This window comes from Cervus canadensis, chromosome 15 (assembly GCF_019320065.1).
Source record: "Cervus canadensis isolate Bull #8, Minnesota chromosome 15, ASM1932006v1, whole genome shotgun sequence".
NCBI classification, from domain to species: domain Eukaryota; kingdom Metazoa; phylum Chordata; class Mammalia; order Artiodactyla; family Cervidae; genus Cervus; species Cervus canadensis.
Window position 1 is genome coordinate 27878756 of NC_057400.1, and position 22485 is coordinate 27901240.

Genomic DNA, 22485 nt, shown 5'->3' on the forward strand with positions numbered 1-22485 from the left:
CTTCTCTACAATACATTTCACAAATGAAGTGTGGGTCAGCCAAAAGCCATTTTTCCATCAGAGCTCCAGGACTTCAGCAGAAAAAGAGGAGGTTTCCTTAGTGATTAAAATAGAGAACCATAAAGGGAAAGTGCACAAGAAACCTTCACTAGCCTTAAAGATTTACTTGAAATTCACTTTCTCTGACAAGAAAGGTAAATCCAGGTATCATGTATCTCTGGTCCATTCCCTTTCCTATCTCTACCATTTCTTCCCCTCCACTGCCTAGAACCTTGAGACTAAGCAGAGAATGCTGATATAGCCTGCTGATCTATATTGTAGTGCTTTGGTGGCCTCTAGCACAATAATAGAATCTACAGAAAGCCCCCTACATAAGAAACTTCAAGTTGTGAACCTTCAAAGGCACAAACATGCTTTCACCTGCCCAATCATGTAAGTTAGTTCATGTGTCTGGTGCACATGGTCACATGCTTGTGTGCATCACATGTAGTGGCTGTGGCTTTGCGTACTTCACTGTGCAGTACTATAAAGGGCACAGTAGTACAGTAGCTCTATTTCAAGCTCAGGATGTCCGAAGCAAGCATAAAAGCAGCAGTGATGTAGCTGGTACAAAGAAGCACCAGCCATTGTATTGTTCTATCGTACTTTTCGAGATACTGTAAGAGTTAAAATGTTTTACTTTTTTAGTTTATTTTTATGTGTTATTTGTGTGGAAAGTATCATAAACCTATTATGGCATAATGCTATTAAATACATAGCCAATTGTGTTAGCTGGGTATCTAGGCTAACATTTTTTGTGTGTATATGATCAGTCACTTCAGTCGTGTCTGACTCTTTGCAACCCTATGGACTGTAGCCCACCAGGCTCCTTTGTCCATGGCGATGCTCCAGGCAAGAATACTGGAGTGGGTTGCCATGCCCTTCTCCAGGGGATCTTCCCAACCCAGGTATCGAACCCATGCCTCTTATGTCTCCTGCACTGGCAGGCGGGTTCTTTACCACTAGTGCCAACTTTTATGTTTATGAGCGTGCTCTTGGAATGGAACTCATTCATATGTAGGGGACTTAATGTAGTGGTGGAAAATTATCTAGAGATTTGTGAAAACCGTTTGTACCCTATGATATTTCCAATCACAATGTTTGGCTTAAACCAGTGTGGAAAGACAGAGAACCAGATGGTCCATGGTGGGTATAAGCGTTGACCTGATTCATGTAGTGCATGTGTGTGTGCCCAGTTGCTCAGTCATGTCCAACTCTTTGCAACCCCATGGACTGTATCCCACCAGGCCCCTCTATCCATGGGATTTTCTAGGCAAGAATACTGGAGTGGGTTGCCATTTCCTCCTCCAGGGGATCTTCCTGACTCAGGGATCGAACCCGTGTCTCTTATGTCTCCAGCATCAGCAGGTGGGTTCTTTGCCACGGCACCACTTGGGAAGCTCCAGTTGAGTGCATGCATGGATACAAATAACTAAGTACCAAGGGGCCATGAATTTACATGGCAACATTATTGGGCTAATAAAAGACTTATTAAGCTTAATACCAAGAAGAATAAGCATCAAGAACCAATTTCCTTTCTGGTCAATCAGCAGTATTAGGAATATGTGTACTGAACACTGCATAATAGAGAGGGAGTGGTTCTTAGAAATTTGAGGACTCAAGGTTTCTATCCCCATTAGGTGATATGACATTTCTGATCCTCAATTTCTTAATAAAACAGTAAGAATAAATGAAGATATCTGAAATCCTTGGTAACCAGAAGCCAGTGTTGTTTCCTTCTCAGGCTTAAGTTACATTGCAAAACCGTCCCCTGATTTTGGTATGTGAAAGCATCCAGGAAGAGGATGAGGAATGGTGAGAACAGGGAGAAACACTGATGCTCTCATGCTGATACAGAATTTCAGAATTAAATGAGTATATAATGAAGATGGTTTTGTGTCACAAAGATCCAGCTGACTAAGAATTCACGTAGTATGCAGCACTAATGAGTTAAGATGCTTTAAGTGTCCCCGCAAAAGTTGGGTCAGATGGATGGGTTTGGCTTCAACTTCTTAGAAAATGTTTTTCTTTGTCCGGGGACGATGGTTTCAGAGGGCAGTTAGAGACAGAGTCGCTGAGACCTACTAGGAGCAGGCTCTCCTGACACTGTGGAAGTCTGCCTTCTCTGGTACTGATATATGGGGCCTTTTCTGCGTGAGCTAAGGTCCTTGACACCATGTGGTCTCTCTTGTACCTTCTGCTCCATGTTTTATTTCAAGTTCATGTATTTTCTTTCACCCTCCTGTCCAAATTTCTAGCACAAAGCTCTTTCTGGCAATTCTGTTTCCATTCCTGTGTACCACCATCCTGACCACTGCAGTGAAGTGTGACCATACAGGTTTCCTTATGGCCAACTCAAAATATCAACTCTGCTGAGTCAGATTTCCCAGCCCTTTAATGTTCCCAGCTTAGGAGACCTGAAACCATGGTGGGAAGTGAGATTGGGAACAGTTGGACAAGCTGTTCAAGCACTAATCATGTTTATGCATGGAGGAAAACAGATGGAAGGACAAAGAGTCCTGAAGAGAGTTGGTGGGGCAAGGACCAAGTCTACTGAAAAGAGTTGTAGATTTGTAGATGGGAAGCCTGGCTCCATGTCTACCATGGAATAACTTGCTGAGCTTATGCAAGATGTTTGAGATCAGAATTTCAATTTAATAATCAGAAAAATTAAGATTTAAAAAACTTACTTCTCAGGGTTAAGATAAAAAGATACAATCAATTTGAAATTATATATCTTTATTGCTACTATAATTACTATTCTTACTGAGCATTTATCTCATTGTCTAACTCTTTAAAGTGGAAAGAGTAGAATATTTTCAGTCATAGGTAACTTTCAATGTCTGACATTGACAAGAAAAAAGCAAAAAACTTTCCCAAGAAAAAAATGCTCATATTACAAGGCACAGCACACAATTTCAGAAGCACACAGCCCTTTTAAGGCCAACTGTGGATTTTGAGAATGAAATAAAACAAACAAACAAAAAATACCCAAAGATACAAAAAGTTTAAGTAGGAAACTCCTGGAAAATTCTCTTTAACCACTATGTCTTTATTGCATGATTTATTCCATAGAACATCTACTTATTGCTCATTTCTAACTATTAAAATTTGGAAGTCTTCCACAAAATAAATAACAGATAACTAAGTAAGAGTGTGGTTGAAGGAAGAATAAGATTTATCTTGATTATTTATTTTTACGGAAATTGTTTGGAAAGCCACATGGCAGAAGCATGGTATTTTTGGAGACACCCCCATCAAGAAAAAATTTACATATGTGTGTGTGCGTAGAAAAAAGATCGGGTTAAGATTATATATAATATATACATGTATATGAATATATGTATATATATATGTATGTGTATGTAGAGAGGGATACGAAATGTCTAAGACTAATATGAAAGTACCTTACTTAGGCTGAACCTAGAATTCATAAGGAAACTTAGAATCACCACCTTTCTATTTATTCCCTCCAGGTATTAAGGAAGCATCATTTGAGAGCCAGAAATCCTTTTATTTTCATTTTCTAGAGATAATGAATTGTTTTATAAGTTTTCTACTCTACTGTCAGAATTAAGATGCTGGAAATATTTATTTAATTCATTCAATAGTTGTCAATCATACACTATGCTAGAAACAGATTGATTGGGACAGAGTAAAACATGAGACAAACATGTGAAGGAATGAGCTGCATTTGAAAGGTACAATATAATAAGAGTAGTACATACCTTTGTTGTACAGAAGTGGGGGTACCTGACGCTGCCTGAAAGGGATCAAGACATTGCTTCCTAAGAAGGTGACCTGGAACACAGACATTTGTTATCCTATAAAGACAGAGCAAAAGGGAAGGAAGTCAGTCTTTCACAGGGGGAGATATGTAATAAACAACAGAATTTGGGAAGTACTAGATGAAATAGATGGAGAAGGAAATGGTAACCCACTCCAGCATTCTTGCCTGGAGAATCCCATGGACGGAGGAGCCTGATGGGCTACAGTCCACAGGGTCGCAGGTGAAATAGGTAGTGCAATGAAGCTTAGAGTTCTTTCACTTCGAAAAGAGAATTGAATGACTAGCTTATTACCTTTCTTGTTGTATAGCTGCAGAAAGAGCACTTGCTTCTTCTTTAGTCCCTCACCTTGTCTCTAATCCTATTCTAAATGAAATGGGACCTCTTTTCTAATGTATCTGCTTTGGGTTTATCTGTTTGCTTCTATAATGGACCTCATTGTTAATTCATTCATTTAATGAATATTCATTGAACATCTATTTCATGGTGATTTCTATCTATAATGGTAATCTCTTCCAAGACCCTTTTATTTTTTCTTCAATGACTACACTTCTTTGTGGTTCCAGTTCTTCCACAATTTGGGAAATAATTCTCCAAATTTACTTCTCTATCACTCTAATATCGATGCCGCTATCCCCCCCAGCTAAAATCGGTGACACTCTGTCTCCTGGTTTCTCCATCTCTACATCAATGCTCCCATTAAGAACTTACTTCCCTCATCACATTGACATATGCCAAGCTTTGCCTTCATTAAGTCTCACTTTTTTTTTCTAACAAGGATGCTTTCCAGAACAACTCAACCAAAAATAACTTTCCCTTTCAAATATACCACCTTGAATCTTAATTACTACTGAAATATTTTCTCATCTTTCCAGGTAGATCTTAGTCATCTTTAGAATTAGAACCCATCTTACAATCCTTTTTATCCCTCATGGTAGTTAATGTAGTACTTTGCACACTCTACTTCATTTTTAATAAATAAATGATTTAAATTGTAGACTGAATCTACACATTCAATTCTAGCAGTTGTTTTAATGTCATGAATAAATACTGAAATACCTTTAGATTAGATTTAAAATATATGGAAGGTCAATGCTTAGATCCAGAATGGCTTGATCACTCTTTTACTGCTTTTTTCTGAATTATAAGAGTTTCAAAATGATGTCCAAGTTTTCAAGCATGAACCTATCTGAATTTTATTTTTTCTGCATAATTATAGCTTTGCCAGAACCCTTATATTTCCCATTTCTAGACTTCAGCACATTATTACTAATATCAAGAAGTTTTCATCTCTAGATTACACTGTTCCCCTCTGCCCTTGGCAGTGTCTGTTTGCGCTATATAAAAATCAGCAAGGAAGTTCTTACTGTTATGTTTTTCTATCTGCTGTGGGAAGAATTGGCACCTAAGGCTATGTCTACATTATTTATACCACTTTGATAGATTAAATCTTAACTGTACCGTAGAGCTTTTAAAGACATGTCTGTAAATGTTTTAGGATTCCACAGGTGTTCATCCTGACTACAAACAAAGACTCCTTTTTGTGGTTGAAAAACAAAATTAAAATGTAACAGTGTCCTGCAAGCCATGGTTTCTGCTTAAAACAAGTCCTTGACTGGACATGTCAGATAGATTTATTACTCTTGACACATTTTTGGAGTTCAACAAAGTAACCTACATCAATGGAAACATTTCTGTGATCCTATACTTCTAAAATTAATCTCTCTGATAGTGACATTTCATAAAGGAACTTATAATGTTGCTATTCTACCAATATGACAATATCCTAAAGGACTTTTATCCTAAAATGTCCCCAAGCAATAAAATATTCTTAAAACTGTTCCATTCTTTTCTCTGCACTGTTACCAACTTTATAGTGCAATTCTGACATGTTATTAAAGACAAGAGCTTTAGTTTTAGAAGTTATTGTTCACAGGGCCTCTGAGGATTTTTTTCTTCTGTTTATAACTCAAGGGTCTGATGCTATTCTCTGAAATTCAGGACTTGAGTTCCTTTTCAAAGTAAGTGGTAATTTCATGGCTTTTCCCTGAAAATAATTATAATCACCTTTGATTCAGTGAAAGGTAAACATTCTCAGCTAGCTAAGGTCCACATCAGTGCATAGCACTGATTTACTCAAAATTACAGAAGCTGTGAGATAAGTCACTGAAATATTTAACAAAGGATAAGGAAAAGCATAATGATAATTACAAGGTATAAAGATTGTAATCATGTTTTCCTCAATAAGATAACTGAACTCTAATTGAATTTTAATTTTTCAGGTGCTACAGTTTCTAAGTACAAGCTCAGTTATATCCTGAATTCAACCTTTTTCTTTGATCTTCCTTTGTTTTTCAACTTTCCCATCTCTTTTTCTAGGATATTACTATGGAAATTTCCCAGCCCAGAAAAGAGAGACAAGATGAATGTTAGGAATGCTTATGAACGCTGAATTTGAAAAATAGAAAAGACACATCTAAATAAAGAGAAGTTTTTAAAATGTTTATCAGTGTTCCTTTGGGATTCATACTAGACTTTCTTCACATTCCTCCATTTTTTCTAAGTGCCATACTTAAGCTTTCTAAATCAGATAATCAGAGCTGTCAAACACAATGGATATTATTTCACTGTATCATCAGAGATCAAAAAATCATCAACTCCATAGTCAGGAGAATGGCCAAGCTAATCTGGGATCAAACAATTTCCATTCTGACTCCAAATCTTACACTCTTATCTGGGCTTCAGAGGGTGCTATGCTTTCTGCCCCAGATCAGGAGATTTTGAAATATCAGCAGTATCTCATTTTTATCTATTAATTTCTTTTTAACTATGCCAATGTAGAAATTAGGTTGTTTGATGATCTATCTATGTTGTCTAATAGAGAAAATAGTAGCTACACGTGACTATTTACATTTGTTTAATTAAATTTTAGAATAAAAAATTCAGTTTCTCAATTGCATCAGCCAAGTATCAAGTGTTCAAAAGCCACAAATGACTAATAACTACTGGACTGGACATCTCAGATGTGGAACATTAACATCAGAGACTGAAAATTAAAGCTGGAAATTAATAAACTTTAACTGCTATTTGTTTAAGAATAATCATATTGATAACTAGAAAATATTTTTAAATATGTGAATACTAAACATCACAAATGATTAATCAAAAGTGTAGATACTCTTAAATAATGGGAAACATATAGTATTAGGTGAGAGTATCCCAAAGTAACTAAATGGATAGAATCCAGAAAATTATAAGCACATTAAAAAAAAGAAAACTAATGTAAAATCAGAAATTCACAAGTAGAAAATAAATCCACAATATAGTTAATCAAAGCCAAAAATTGACTCTTTGAAAATATTAATAAAATTGTGCTCGCTTCGGCAGCACATATACTAAAATTGGAACGATACAGAGAAGATTAGCATGGCCCCTGCGCAAGGATGACACGCAAATTCGTGAAGCGTTCCATATTTTAAAAAAAAAAAAAGCAAAAAGAAAATATTAATAAAATTGATAACCAACTAGCATGAGTAAACAAGAAAAAAGGATAACAAAACAAATAGACAATGTCAGGAATAAAAGAGGACATCAGCAGAGATCCTATAGATATTTTTAAAGGAGATATAATCAAATTTATGCCAAAAAATAACAATTTCAGCTTATAATTTACCAAAATTGATGGAGACATTATAAATCTGAACATTCTACATCTAACAAATTGAGTTATTTAAAATTTTCTCATAAACAAAAGCTGTGGCCTAAATAGCTTCAACAGCAAACTCTACCAAATTTTAAAAAATATCTCTAATGTTTGTCTGAAACAGAAGAAGAGAGAACTTCTCCAACTTTCTATGAGGCTAGCATAATTTTGATACCAAAACCTGACAAAGATACTATAGGGAAGAAAAGTTAGAGAACAGTTTCTCTCATGGACACAAAAATACTTAATAAAATATTAACATATATAATCCAAATGTACATTAAAAGGATAATTTCCAAATTATTACAATCTTATAGATCTAGGTTGGCTTAACATTTGAAAATCAATCTATATGTTTTATCACATAAATAGAAATTAAACTGAAAGTCATATGATTATCTCAATTGATAAAAATTTCTTTGATTAAATTCAACTCTTATTAATGATAAAATTATATTCAACATTCCTTGGAGTTTCTAGCAAGTGTGATAAAGAAAAAAAAATTGGAAAGGAAGAAATAAAAGTGATACTCAGATCAACTGGAACTCTCATTTACTTCTGATCAGAGTAAAAGTTGGTGCAAACTCTTTGGAAAAAAGAAAAGTTACAATTGATACCATGTAAATACAAAGGATCATAAGAGACTACTACAAGCCACTATATGCCAACAAAATGGATGACCCAAATAAATGGAAAAATTTTTAGAAAGTTTATAATCTCCTAAGACTGAACCAAGAGGAAACAGAAAATATGAACAGACCAATTGCAACTATTGAAATTGAATTGGATTTAAAAATTCCCAACAAACCAAACTTCAATAAAAAAGGGATTCACAAGGGAATTCTATCATACATCTATATAAGAGTTAGTTATCATACATCTATAAGAGTTAGTACTTATTTGTCTGAAACTATTTCAACAAATTCCAAAGGCAAGAACACTTCTGCACTCCTTCTATGAGGCCACCACCTCCCTGATACCAAAACCAGACAGATATCACAACAAAGGAGAATTACAGGCTTGTATCATAGAAAAACATAGATACAAAAATCCTCTACAAAAGAATAGCAAACCAAATCCAAAAAGTTGGATTTATCCCAGTGATGCATGGATTTTTCCACATCCACAAATCAGTGTGATATACAACATCAACAAATTGAAGAATCCTAAAGAAAATCCTTAAGACACTACCAGAAAACTACTAGAGCGCAATGAATTTGGTAAAGGTGCTAGATACAAAATACAGAGAAATATGTTGCATTTCTATCAATCAATGGAATAGTATCAAAAGTCCAGAAATAAACTCACACACTCAATAAATAAACTCAATTAATCTATGACAAAGGAGGCAAGAATATACAATGGAGAAGAGATAGTCTCTTCAGTAAGTGGTGCAGGGAAAACTGAACAACTATATATGAAAGGAATAAAATTAAAACATTCTCTAATACCATATATAAAAATAAACTCAAAATGGATTAAAGGTCTCAATATAAGACCAAATACTATAAAACTCTTAAAGGAAAACATAGGCAAAACACTCCTGGACATCAATTGCAGGAGTTTTTTTTGGATAAGTTTCCTAGACCAATGGAAATAAAAACAAAAATAATCAAATAGAACCTAATTAAACTTAAAGCTTTTGCACAGCAAAGAAAACCATAAACAAAAAGGCAATCTACAGAATGGAAGAAGATACTTACAAATGAAGCAACCAACAAGGTGTTAGCTTCCAAAATATATGAACAGCTCATACAACTCAATATCTTAAAAAAATAATAATAATCAAAAATGGGCAGAAGATCTTTGACTTTCTTCAAAGAAGACATACAGTCAGCCAAAGGCACACAAAAAAATTATTCAACATTGCTCATTATTAGAGAAATGCAAATCAAAACTACAATGAGGTATCATTTCACCATGCACAGAATGACCATCGTCAAAACATCTACAAATAATAAATGCTGGAGAAGAGTATGGAGAAAAAGTCACCCACTTATGCTCTGGTGAGAATGTAAATTGGTATGGCTACTATGGAGAAGAGTATGGAGTTTTCCTTAAAAAACAAAAAATAGGGTGACCATATGATCCATCAAGCCCACTTCTGGACATCTATGGAAAGAAAACTAATTCAAAAAGATACATGCACTCCAGTGTTCACTGCACCACTATTTACAATAGCCAGGACACAGAAGCAACCTAAACGTCCACTGACAGATGAATCGGTAAAGATGCCATACGTACACACACACACACATATCCACAACATGTAATACTACTCAGCCAGAAAACAGAATGAAAGCATGCCATTTCCAGCAGCATAGATGGGCCTAGAGATTAACATATTAAGTGACGCAAGCCAGGCAGAGACAAATTTTATATGATGTTGTTTATATAAGGAATTTTAAAAAGATATAAATGAACTTACTTACAAAACAGAAATACACCCATAGACATACAAAATAAACTTAGAGTTATTACCTATGGGGAAAGCAGGGGAGAGATAAATTAGGAGTTTAGGATTAATATATATATACACTACTTTACATAAAATAGATAAACAACAAGGACCTACTGCATACCTCAGAAAACTATACTCAATATTCTGTAAAAACCTATAAGGGAAAAGAATCAGAAGAAACACATACACACATCTATTTCTATCGATATGCTTTGATCAGTTTGCTGTACACCAGAAACTAATATATTTTCAATCAACTATAGCTCAATAAAAAATGAATAAAATGCAAAAAAATGAAAATCAATCCATGTTTTAGTACATAAATAGAGAACAAGGTGAAAAATCATATCTCCAGTAGATGAAGAAAATTTGTCTGATAAAATTCAACTCTGATTCATGATAAAAAATTATATTCAATACTTCTCAGTTGTGCTAGAACTCTAGCAAGTGCTATAAAACATGAAAAAAATGGAAAGGAAGAAATAAAGGTGATATTACTTCAGATCAACTGGAACTCTCATTTACTTCTGGTCACAGTATAAGTTGTTACTGTACAACTCTTTTAAAACTCTTTGGAAAAACTCACCAAAACTAAATAAATGGAGACCATGCAACTGAACAGTTCTATCCCTTCTAGTTATACTCCCAATAGGTGTTCCAAATGACATTTATAAGAATGTTGATAGAACACTTTTTTAATAGCAGTACCTGGACAATTGCTCAATTGTTCATGAACGGATAAATTGTGGTAGAGTCACATAATGGAATACTATATAATAATGAGAACAAATAAATGGCAATGGCATAGCAAAATGGATGGCTCTCAAAACAATGTAAAATGAAAGAATATATACACAAAGGGTACTTACTATATAATTCTAGACACATACAGCTTAAAAACCTGCAAAATTAACCTATGATATTAGAAAACAGTATGTTACCATCAGGGTGAGGGTGAATGGATAATTACAAAGGTTAAAACAGTAACTTAAAAGAGAAACCTCTTGGATGGCACATTAACTAAATGATCAAAGTGTACCAGATAATAGCATCATGTTGCCTCTTGATATGACTCATTAAAAATGGATATATCACTTCTGTGTTCTTTCACCAAAAATGGAGAGCTTGAAACTAATGTTAAGGAAACATCAAGTAAACTGTAAGGGATATTCTACAAAACACTGTAAAAAAAAAAAAAGTCAATTAGAAAAAAAAAAAGGCTGGGTGAGGAAATATTAGACATAGCAAAATGAGAAAAAAGATGACTACTAAATATTAGGTATTGAACACTGGATCAGGGGATGATAGAATGGGCTGTAAAGGACATTTTGGTAACAATTAACAATTTAAATGTGACTATGGATTAGATAATAATGTATCAAATTAAAATGCTAATTTTTATAATATATGTTTATCTGATAAAAGGCCCATTTTCCTAAGACATACATACTGAAATATTTAGAAGAAAAGAAATATGATGTTTCTAACACATATTAGAAAAAATATTCCTGTATGCACATATATTTGCACAAATTTGTGCTCGTAGTTCAGTTGGTAAAGAATCTGCCTGCAATGCAGGAGACCCATGTTCAAAACCTGGGTCAGGAAGATCTCCTGCAGAAGGGAATGGCAACCCACTCCAGTATTCTTGCCTGGGTACCCCATGGACAGAGGAGCCTGGCAGGCTGTAGTCCATGGGGTTGCAAGAGTTGGACATGATTTAGCAACTAAACCACCACCATACAGAGAAAATGATAAAGAAAATAGGGAAAATATAAATGATTTCTAAATCTGGGTAAAAAAATGTAGCGGGAGTTCCTTGGATTATTTCCAACTCTCCTGTCAATTTGAAGTGACATCAAATAAAAAAGATTGAAGGGTGTAGAGCTTTATTAATCTTCTGCAGATTCCTATGGATGGGGAAATCAGGTTTCAGAGAATTTTTAAAGGGCCAGAAAAGTGATCATTCAGGATCCAATTATGATAATGTTAAAGAAGGCCAACTCATGTTAACCAAGCTCCTAAGACACTGATACATCAAGTAGAATCCCAGTTTATTAATTTAACAACAATAGCAACAACAAATGGTACTGCTAAATGGGATGTAAGACTTGCATGAGCATAGCTGTTACATTTTTCTTCTTGGCAGATATAGATGGAAAATCAATTAACAGAGGACCGCTTTGTGAGCACGGTTCAGAGCATGCAGAGTGGATGAGCACATCAGGTGCTTAATATTCAGGTACTGAAAAGTCTGATGCCTCTGTTTCTACAAACATTCTTTTTTAACAAAGAGACATTTTACTTCTAAACTGCTGTTCTTTTTGCCTAGAGTTAACTACACATTACACCTGATACAATTAAACTCAGTGTCAGGAGAGTCTTAGTTAAATCTAGCCTACAGATTTTAAATCTATATATGCATACATATATACATACATATATATGTATATGTGGCTCTTGTCCAGTCTGGAAAATCAGGACTTATTTTCATGGATGCTAAGAATGCCCTCATATTTTTTATTAACACAAGTAGAAGAAACAAAGTCAAATGCAAAAGCTTGAACTGATGAGTTTTTTTGGCAGGACATTTTCACTAAATATAGAATTCTGGGCTGACATTTTCTTCCCATACTTTAAAATTGTATTTTGTCTTCTGATCTTCATTGTTTCTGAAGATTTTGTCAGCCACCCTTCACACTGGTTTTTCTCTGTATATAAACTATTGTTCTCTGGATCCTTTCAAGATAATCTTTTTATTTAAATCACATTTAGTAATACATTAAGTAAACTGTTCTTGCAATTTACAGTAAATATACTAAGTCAAAAATCTCTCTAAAAATTCCACTAATATGACTCTCATATTTGTATTAGATCCAAGTAATTCTAAAAATATCTCAGGTCACTGATATACCAAAATCACAGAACATTTAAGACATGTTCTATATTTAAATAACCAATATGGTAACAATGTGCTTTTTGTGAGAATGCACAACTGAACTGTTGGTTGTACAAACCTTAGATATGTACCCTATAGACACAGAAGCCCATCAGAGGCATACAATCAAATTACAGACTCAGATGTCTAGCTGGAATTGTGGAAAATTCAAATATGTAAGTGATAGTGAAGTGAAGTGAAGTTGCTCAGTCGTGTCTGACGCTTTGCGACCCCGTGGACTGTAGCCTACCAGGCTTCTCCATCCATGGGATTTTCCCGGCAAGAATACTGGAGTGGGTTGCCATTTCCTTCTCCAGGAGATCTTCCTGACCCAGGGATTGAACCCGGGTCTCCCACATTGTAGGCAGACGCTTTACCGTCTGAGCCACCAGGGAAGTCAAGTGATATAGGGGACACTACAAATTCCTAACACAGTGTTTAGCCTACATGTTACAAGCATCAGTACCCATGTGAAGTTGACAGACGGACAGATAGTTATGGTATTGTATTAAAAAAACCTGTTGATTAGTAATATCTGAGTTTCTGCCTATATTTTGAAGTCCAAGTAGGATGTAACTGTTTCTAACCAAAAGGGTTTGTTTTTTGTTGGTTGTTTTTTTTTTTTTTTTTTGCATTCTCTATTCTATTTCTATTCTATTGATTTATACCAATACCATAACTACTCATTGATGAAATTGATAGTAACTCTTGAAACTAACTAGTGTAAGCTCAAGTCTCTGGCTTTCCTACCTGTAAGCAAGGTATATCACTATATTCACTTAGATTTTATTCCATTTCTGTCAGCATGGTCTATTTTTTTTTCATTGTACAGGTCTTTTAAATATGCCAACACAGAATTCTACATTTAGTGAAAATATTTTGCAAAAAAAAAAAAAAAAAAACCTCACTTCAAACTTTCACCTTTGACTTTGTTAAATAACGTGTTCTTAGGTCTTTCACATTTTTCTACCAAAAATGGTATGCCACTTCTTTGCTTTCAAGATTTCTTTGGACATGTTTAATTTTTACTCAAGTGTATTTTGAACCTAATTTCTGGTATCCTACAGAAGCCCTCTAGTGACCAAATCTCTTGATTCTATATAATGGAAACTCCCCACTTTGTGTGGCTCTGGAAATTATTTGATTTACAATCCTCTATATTTGTTGTCTCACAAGGTTTCACACACATCCATCACCATTCAGCAAGAGATTGAAGGAAAGTCTATGAATATTTCAAGAACTTTTATTTTCATGGTTTTTAACTCTTTGGACTGCAAGGAGATCCAACCAATCCATCCTAAAGGAAATCAGGAAGGATTGATGTTGAAGTTGAAACTCCAGTACTTTGGCCACCTGATGTGAAGAGCTGACTCACTGGAAAAGACCCTGATGCTGGGAAACATTGAAGGCAGGAAGAGAAGGGGACAACAGTGGATGAGATGGTTGGATGGCAGCACCAACTCAAAGGACATGAGTTTGAGTAAACTCCGGGAGTTGGTGATGGACGGGAGGCCTGGCGTGCTGCAGTCCATGGGGTCACAAAGAGTCGAACACGACTGAGCAAATGAACTGAACTGAACTCTTTGATACTGCAAATTCAAGCTGATTCAACCTCTTCAAATTCCTATCTCTCTACCTCCTGAACTGGCCCCCTTGCTTTGATTCTGAAAGTAATTCCATCTAGAAAGCCAGAAATACCTCACTTGTTTCCTTCTTTTGGAGCTCACAGTTCTGTATTGTCTGTTGTCCAGCATCTAAAATCAGTTCTTATGTGTTTTGTCTAATTTTCTAGTTGTTTCCAGTGATGAGGCAGGACTAATGCTACTTAGCCCATCAGAGCAGAAATAGAATTCTAAAAAGTTTTAGTGTATGTAAAAATGTTAATTCTATATAACCTAGGATCTTTCAAGTTCCAGAGAGATTATAAACTTTTCTCAATTACTCAGCCCCATGGAAAGAAATCATAAATTATATGATTGAATCTTCAACATTTAAGACTTTTTACCTCACTACTGACAGCTGATATTTTTTCCTCACTACCACTTACTTGATTTTCCTGGCCTATTCTTTCTTGATAGTGTCTTTCAAACCTACTAACTTCCTTTTCCACCCTCAATTTAAACATAGTCATCTTGAGCAATTGCCACGATCTCCTGTTGTTCTTAACTCACATTCTGCTTTCACCATATAAAAAGTAATTTCAAAATTATAATTCTTCAAATACCACTTTCATCTTAGCATTAGCACATTCAATCTAATCAATAAGCTAAACTGGCTTTGTGGGCTACTATTGGGTTGGCAGAGTACATCATGTGAAATGCTGGTCTGGATGAAGCACAAGCTGCAATCAAGACTCCAGGAGAACTATCAATAACCTCAGATATGCAGATGTTACCACACTAATGGCAGAAAATGAAGAGGAACTAAAGAGACTCTTGATGAAAGTGAAAGAGGAGAATGAGAAAGCTGGCTTAAAACTCAACATTCAGAAAACTAAGATCATAGCATCCAGTCCCATCACTTCATGGCAAATAGATGGGGAAACAATGGAAACTGAGAGACTTTGTTTTCTTGGGCTCCAAAATCACTGCAGGTGGTGACTACAGTCATGAAATAAAAAGACAATTGTTCCTTAGAAGAAAAGTTATGGCCAACCTAGACAGCATATTAAAAAGCAGAGACATTAGTTTGCTGACAAAGGTCCATCTAGTCAAAGTTTCAGTTTTTACAGTACTCATGTATGGATGTGACAGTTGGACCATAAAGAAAGGTGTTGGAGAAGATTCTTAAGAGTCCCTTGGACTGCAAAGAGATCAAACCAGTCAATCCTAAAGGAAGTCAGCCCTGAATATTCATTGGAAGGACTGATGCTGAAGCTGAAACTCCAATACTTTGGCCACCTGATGCGAAGAACTGACTCATTGGAAAAGACCCTGATGCTAGGAAAGATTGAAAGCTGGAGGAGAAGGGGACGACAGAGGATGACATGGTTGGATGGCATCACCGACCCAATGGACATGAGTTTCAGCAAGCTCCAGGAGTTGCTGATGGACAGGGAGGCCTGGCATGCTGCAGTCCATGGGGTTGCAAAGAGTTGGACATGACTGAGCAAGTGAACTGAACTGAACTGATTGGGTTGGCCAAAAGGTTCATTTGGGTTTTTTTTATAACATCTTATGGAAAACCTCGAATGCACTTTTTGGCCAACCCAATATTTCAAACATTATCTGCCTATTCCCTCACAGAATGTGGATATGTAGAGCATAATTTAGCAAGCAGGACTAGCAGCCATTTACTCCAGTTTTTCATTCAGTGCTTCCAATATACAAGTACTTTGTTATACACTGGAGATCCAAAACTAAGAATTTGGCAGGGGACCCAAATAAATCAATATTTTGTATATATATATAGTGATAGTACAAAGATAAAAATATTCAGAGTTAGTTTTACCAGCCTATATGTAATTTTCTGCAAAAGCTTCCTAGCATTAATGGCTATGCTTAATCTTAAAATATGATTAGCAGTGGAAAGGGCATCACAGGCAGTGAAAATAGAATGAGAACAGGGACACAGAAGGGAGATAGCATGACGTAAGTGGAAACTGCAGACAGTTTATACATATCATGAGAGTTAAGTCAAAGGCATGGGGCAAAAGATATAGCCAGAGTATAAGCAGGAGAATGTTAACAGAACCAATTATTTACTATATTTCAAAGCTTGGATTTTTAACAACCTGCTGAAGGATGTTTAATCAAGGGAGTGATGTATTCAGACTTTTGTTTTAGAGGAAGAGATTCTGGACATTCTACTGAAGATGAATTTCATGGGACAAGAGGGGAGGCAGGTCAGTTTTTAAGTGAGAGTCTAAGCAAGTGATGCAAAGTCTGAACTCTGCTGGTTGCAATGACGATAAAGAGGAAAGAATGACGGAACACAACACTGTGTAATGATTTGTAGGACATGAGGGGTGAAGGTATAACTGAAGTATCTAGGGTGACTTCATGTCTAGATTTAGTAGTCTCCATCAGATGACACAATTAACACAAAGGAAGTGCACACTGAAGCATGGTTTAAAAACTGATTAGTTCAAGTTTGTTTATCTGGACTGCTGAGGCACCTATGAGACATCCAGTTGAAAACGTCTCCAGTGTGATTAGATATAAACCCAAAGTATATTTATAAAAACTTAAACTATCACCTGCAGAGTAGGTGGCTGAAACCATGAGAGGGTAAAATGCCCAAGAGACAATGTATGAAGTAAAAGAGAAAAGCATCAGCGTTCAGAGATCAGGCAAAGGCAGAGCAGTGCCATGGTTCAGTTGAGGTAAAAATAACTTAGCTATGAAACATCTTTCATGTATCAGTCCGCATTCTCCTGAGGAAAGGGATATAAAATACATACTTAAGGTGGCCCTATGTTGGCTTTATCCCATCATGTCACAGGTAGCTGATCCACTGATGCCCTTGAAAACTCAGGGAGTTGAGGTGTACTTCTAAGCATTTCCATTTTACACTCATTATTCACCCCTAAAACTGCAAAATTCTTGTTTCAAATTCTTAGTGGTCTATTTAAATGCCCCCTGTCATGATTTGATGTGGAGTGGGAACACCCCACAGTCTTTCCTCTTGGGAAAAGATGTGACTCAAAACATGGTGAGGACTCGGAGATGTTCAATTGATTCTTGTCCTCCTTTGGAACTGATTCTTACCTCCTTTATCATGAAGTATATAGTTTTTCTTAGTACCTGTTGTAACAGCTGCTATAACAGCAAAGTACATATCTGTCTTTCCCAGAGAAGCATGAGTTCCTAAATGAGAAGAGTGATTTTTTTTTTGTACCCCCAGTTTTTAGCACAAGGTAAGAAAACTGAGAAAACAGTAGTGATAAAATGAGCATCTGATAAATTGAGCATCTAGGAGTGAAGGAATGGCATATGAATAGAGTATGACATCTGGTATCCTGTTTGGTAGATTCAAAACCCCCATTGGTGAAAAAGCATTTTTAGTATTTGGGGCAGAGAGACTGTATCTCTCAAATTCAAAGTTTAAATTGTGTTAATAGAGATATATCTTTTAATTCAATGCTTGAAGCTGAAATGGATGGATCCCGAAGGAAAACCTCAAAATGTAACCAAGCAGGACCCTGTGGGGCCTTCCCCCATATCTTCTACTTTAGCTTTTGGGCTTCCCAGGTGGCTTAGTAGTTAAGAATCCAGCTGCCAATGCAAGAGACTCGGATTCAATTCCTGGGTCAGGAAGATCCCCTGGAGAAGGAAATGGCAACCTGCTCCAGTATTCTTGCCTGGGAAAACCCATGGACAGAGGAATCTGGTGGGTTACAGTCCATGGGGTTGCAAAGAGTGGGCCATGAATGAGCAACGCAGCACAGAAGTACCCAGTTAATAGTATTTGATGCAAATTTCCTGAATTGTTTTGCAGATGTGAAACTCCCTCCCCCATACACACACCAAATGGAAGATATTAACTACTTGATGATCAAGAGCATCTAGCCTCAGGCCTCCTGCAGCCTAAGAACTGATATAATTAACCCCTGTGACATCGTTCTGTTCCCTCATTAGCCAATCAGAGAACTGAGCAGGATCTGATCCCGTACCTGTGACCCTCCCCCTTCCTCACCTTTTAAAATGCTTTGCCAAAACCCTTCAGTTTGTTTGGCCTCACTGAGTCTAGCACACAAACTTGCATTAACAAAAACTCAGATTTATGAATGGACATTACAAAAAGGGATATGAGCTCAGAGTTGAAAAGGGTGACGGTAGTAATTACACTAGATGAAAACAATTCATTTGCTTTTCAAGGCATAATTCCAAGAGGCACTCTTGAATATAGGTTTTTGATTTACTATAAAAGGAGATCTTTACAGATTCTTGAGTAAAATTTTTTCAAATGAACCCTTATCTATGTATCTATAATCTGTCTATCTTTAAATAAATGCTTTGAAATATTGGACCACGTCGAGGGAAAAGTATTAGGCAGTATAAGCCTTATTTAGTGAACAAGTAAACAAATGTTATTCCTAAATTCAATTCCCTTCTAAATTTCTAGACTACCACAGACAAGAATGCAGCCTGCTTTTTCACAACTAAAGTCTGAAATAATGATATCTTATTCAAGAGACCAACATAGTTCATTTTTCATTCTGATGGGTATCTCATTTATTAAGCACAGAATTCACAGTGTTCCAGTGCCAAGAATTACTAAGCAACAGAACATATGTAGGCGGATGTGGTGTTTGCATATTCACACAATATGACATTTACACCAAGATCAGAAGTATATTATTGCTGAAAGAAGGTAACAGTAACAGAACGAGAGGTAGTAATATTCTTTTATTTTATAAGATACCATTCACAGAAGTAACTCCATGATCTTAACAAATGACCCTCTCCTAGAGAACACAAGTGAATCCAGAGGGACATTCACATCTCCCCAGGTTTAGTTTCTCCTAAATGCTAGAAAGGAAAACATACTGTCTGAAGCAATTTTTGTGCCTTCTATAGTATAACACCTAGTACGGTGTGAATACGGGAACTGCCTATCAGCCTGAGCAGAATACTAACTGTTTTACAGCATCAACATTAGGAAATATTCTGTTTTACTGAAGACATTTCCCTAGGGACCCAAAACTTGGCAACTTTCTCTGATAGGCAGCTTCTTCTGTTCCCATGCTGTCTCTCTGCTGAACACAGGAACCAAAGAGAAGGTTCAATGTCTGGGTAAAAGTGACTGTTTCCTCATGGGGGGGAAAGTAAATGCCCAATGCCAGGCAATATGTGTGTCAGCCCAGTTCAAACTGATGTGTGGTGTAAGGCAGTGACCTCAAAACCGTGTCCCTTTGAGGCACCCACCCACATGCCCATTTCAGTTTCACAACTTTTAACACAATTAAAATACAGACTAAGTGAATGAGGGAATGTCTTCAAAGGAAAATCCCCAGAACAGTCAACAAAATGGGTCACTCTGTAAGTATTATCAATAATCGTGAGTGAAACATAATATACAGGCTACAATTCTAAGTTTAACAATAGGTATGCATGAGTGCTAAATGGCTTCAGTCATATCCGACTTGGATTGTCGGATATGACAACCCCATGGACTGTAGCCCACCAGGCTCCTCTCTCCATGCGATTCTCCAGGCAAGAATACTGGAGCAGGTTGCCATGCCCTCCTCCAGGGGATCTCCCTGATCCAGGGGTCGAACCCACATCCCTTACGTCTCCAGCATTGGCAGGTAGGTTCTTTACTACTAGCACCACTTGGGAAGCCCAACAATAGGTATACATATCCTTAAAACAGCAAATGTTCCTTCATCTTCTTTTTTAATGTCCTCAGTTGATACTTTTCATGGTTTCTTTAGGGACATCATTAGATTTCTAGAGAAAGTTTCCCCTTCTTGTGGCAGTATTTTGCTACAATGATTTATCCACTACACTTGCTTTTAAAAGGTTCTTGGGACTTCCCTGGTTGTCCAGTAGTTAAGAATCCACCTGCCAATCCAGGGACAAGGGTTGGATCCCTGGACCAGGAAGATCCCATAGGCCACAGGGCAACTAAACTCACATGCCACAACTACTGTGCCCTACCGCTGGTGCTCCACAAGACAGGACACTATAGTAAGAAGCCTTCACACCACAATGAAGAATAGCCCCCACTCACTGCAACTAGAGAAAGCCCACACAGAGCAACAAAGACCCATGGAAGCCAAAAAAAAAAAAATTTGTAATTACCAAAAGAAGAAAAAGTTAAATCTTCTTAGAAGAAATACAACCCTCTTCCCTACCTACCCAGTGAATAGATTTTTATCATGACTTTTTATAATTTGCTTAAAGATTTAAATACGCCAGCTACATCTCTTGAGGAATCATTCCCTGTTCATAACCCTCAGGGAAACTGCAGGTAACTATTGAGGGCATCTAGGAAAGCAAGCTTTCTTCCTGTGCAAGGAAGATTTGATGTTCATTATAAGCATGCTACTATCCTGTTAGTACACTAGGTCCTAAACTGCAGTTTACAAAAGGAACAAGAAAATAAGAACCTAGCAACAATCGCTGACAATTCTTTTTTCAAAGCTCTGTATGTTTTCAAATCACAATAGTCTGTTGACAACACCCCTATCTGTAGAGATTTCCATCAGTATGGCAGGAATATGGTAGCTATCATCACATGGAAAGCTGAATAGTTACTGAAATTTGTTAGAATGAAGCTCCTTGTAAATACTTTCGCCACATGCTCCTTGTTATTTGAATTGATTTCTACAGCTGGGAATAGTGGGCCTATAGAAGGATCTCTCATCTCTTCTGAATTTAGATGGACTTAACAAAATTTTATCGCTTCCCAGGTGGCACAGGGGTAAAGAATCCTCCTGCCAATGTAGAATAAGCAGAAGACATGGGTTCCATACCTGGGTTGGGAAGATCCCCTGGAGTGGAAAGTGGCAACCCACTCAAATATTCTTGCCTGGAAAATCCCTTGGACAGAAGGAGCCTGGCGGGTTACAGTCCATGGGGGTCGCAAAGAGTCAGACACAGCTAAGCACATACCACAGTTCTTATCATATAAAAATGTCCAATATATATGAATTTGCTTTTCAGATTATTTTTAAGTAGTAAACGGAACAAATTTCAAATAAAGACCCCCTCCCCCCTCCCCAGCTAGAAAGGGAAGCAAGCCAAAGTATACTCAAACTACTCTTAGAAAAATATTTCTATTTTCCAGTTAAATCTACAGAAATGTTCAATAAAATGATGATATAATAATAATACAGGCCCTCGGTTCCCCTAAATAAAGAGTACAAATAAATAAGTAAAAAGGGCCATTTGCAACAAACTTACCTGGACCGCTTATTTCTGGGCAAGCTTCAGCAGAGATTTCCTGAGTAGAAGTTGCAAAGATGAGGCCTAAGTGTCTGCATTTTTAACAAGCATCTACCACCATCTTGACAACAACAAGCTACCATTTTGATTCACCTTAAGTTTTGGAAAACACTTGCTAAAAACTTGGAAACCAGAAATTAATCTTATCAGTTAAATTATTCTAATACTAATCACTTGAATTTAGATTCACTAGCCCTTCTGTATCTTTACCCCCTGCAGTAACGAGAGGGTTTCCTTGTTACTCAGGTCTCCCACTTGGGGAAGAGAAGCCTGATATTTTTTCCTTCCCCATCCAGCAAAACCTCATTCAGGAAACTCTCTCCCAAGGAGCCACCTTTCCTTGAAGCTCTGGTTTTGAGTCAAGGAACCAACATTGCCAGCTCACTTGCAACTTGTTAGAAATGCAAATTACTGAGCCCCTCTGCTGACCTCCAGAATCAGAAACTGTGGAGGTGGGCCTAACAACCTTTGGTTAAAGGAGTCTTCCAGCTATTACTAAGCCGGCTGATTTTTGAGAAGCACTGCTACATAAATACTTAGTAGGAGACAATGTATCTATCTATATTAATTCCCATGTCATCTCTCACAGACTACCTTTGCATTTTTACAGAGGCTTTCCAAGCTGAAGTAAGCAGTAAACTGATTAGAGAGGAGTTCAGGAA

General features: G+C 36.6%; 1 non-coding gene across 1 annotated transcript; it reads left to right on the top strand.

Annotated features, from left to right (window-relative positions):
* Positions 1-7198: 7198 nt before the first annotated feature.
* LOC122454113 lies at positions 7199-7305 on the top strand. Its single transcript, XR_006273323.1, has one exon. It is a non-coding gene; the product is annotated as a U6 spliceosomal RNA (small nuclear RNA).
* Positions 7306-22485: the final 15180 nt, after the last annotated feature.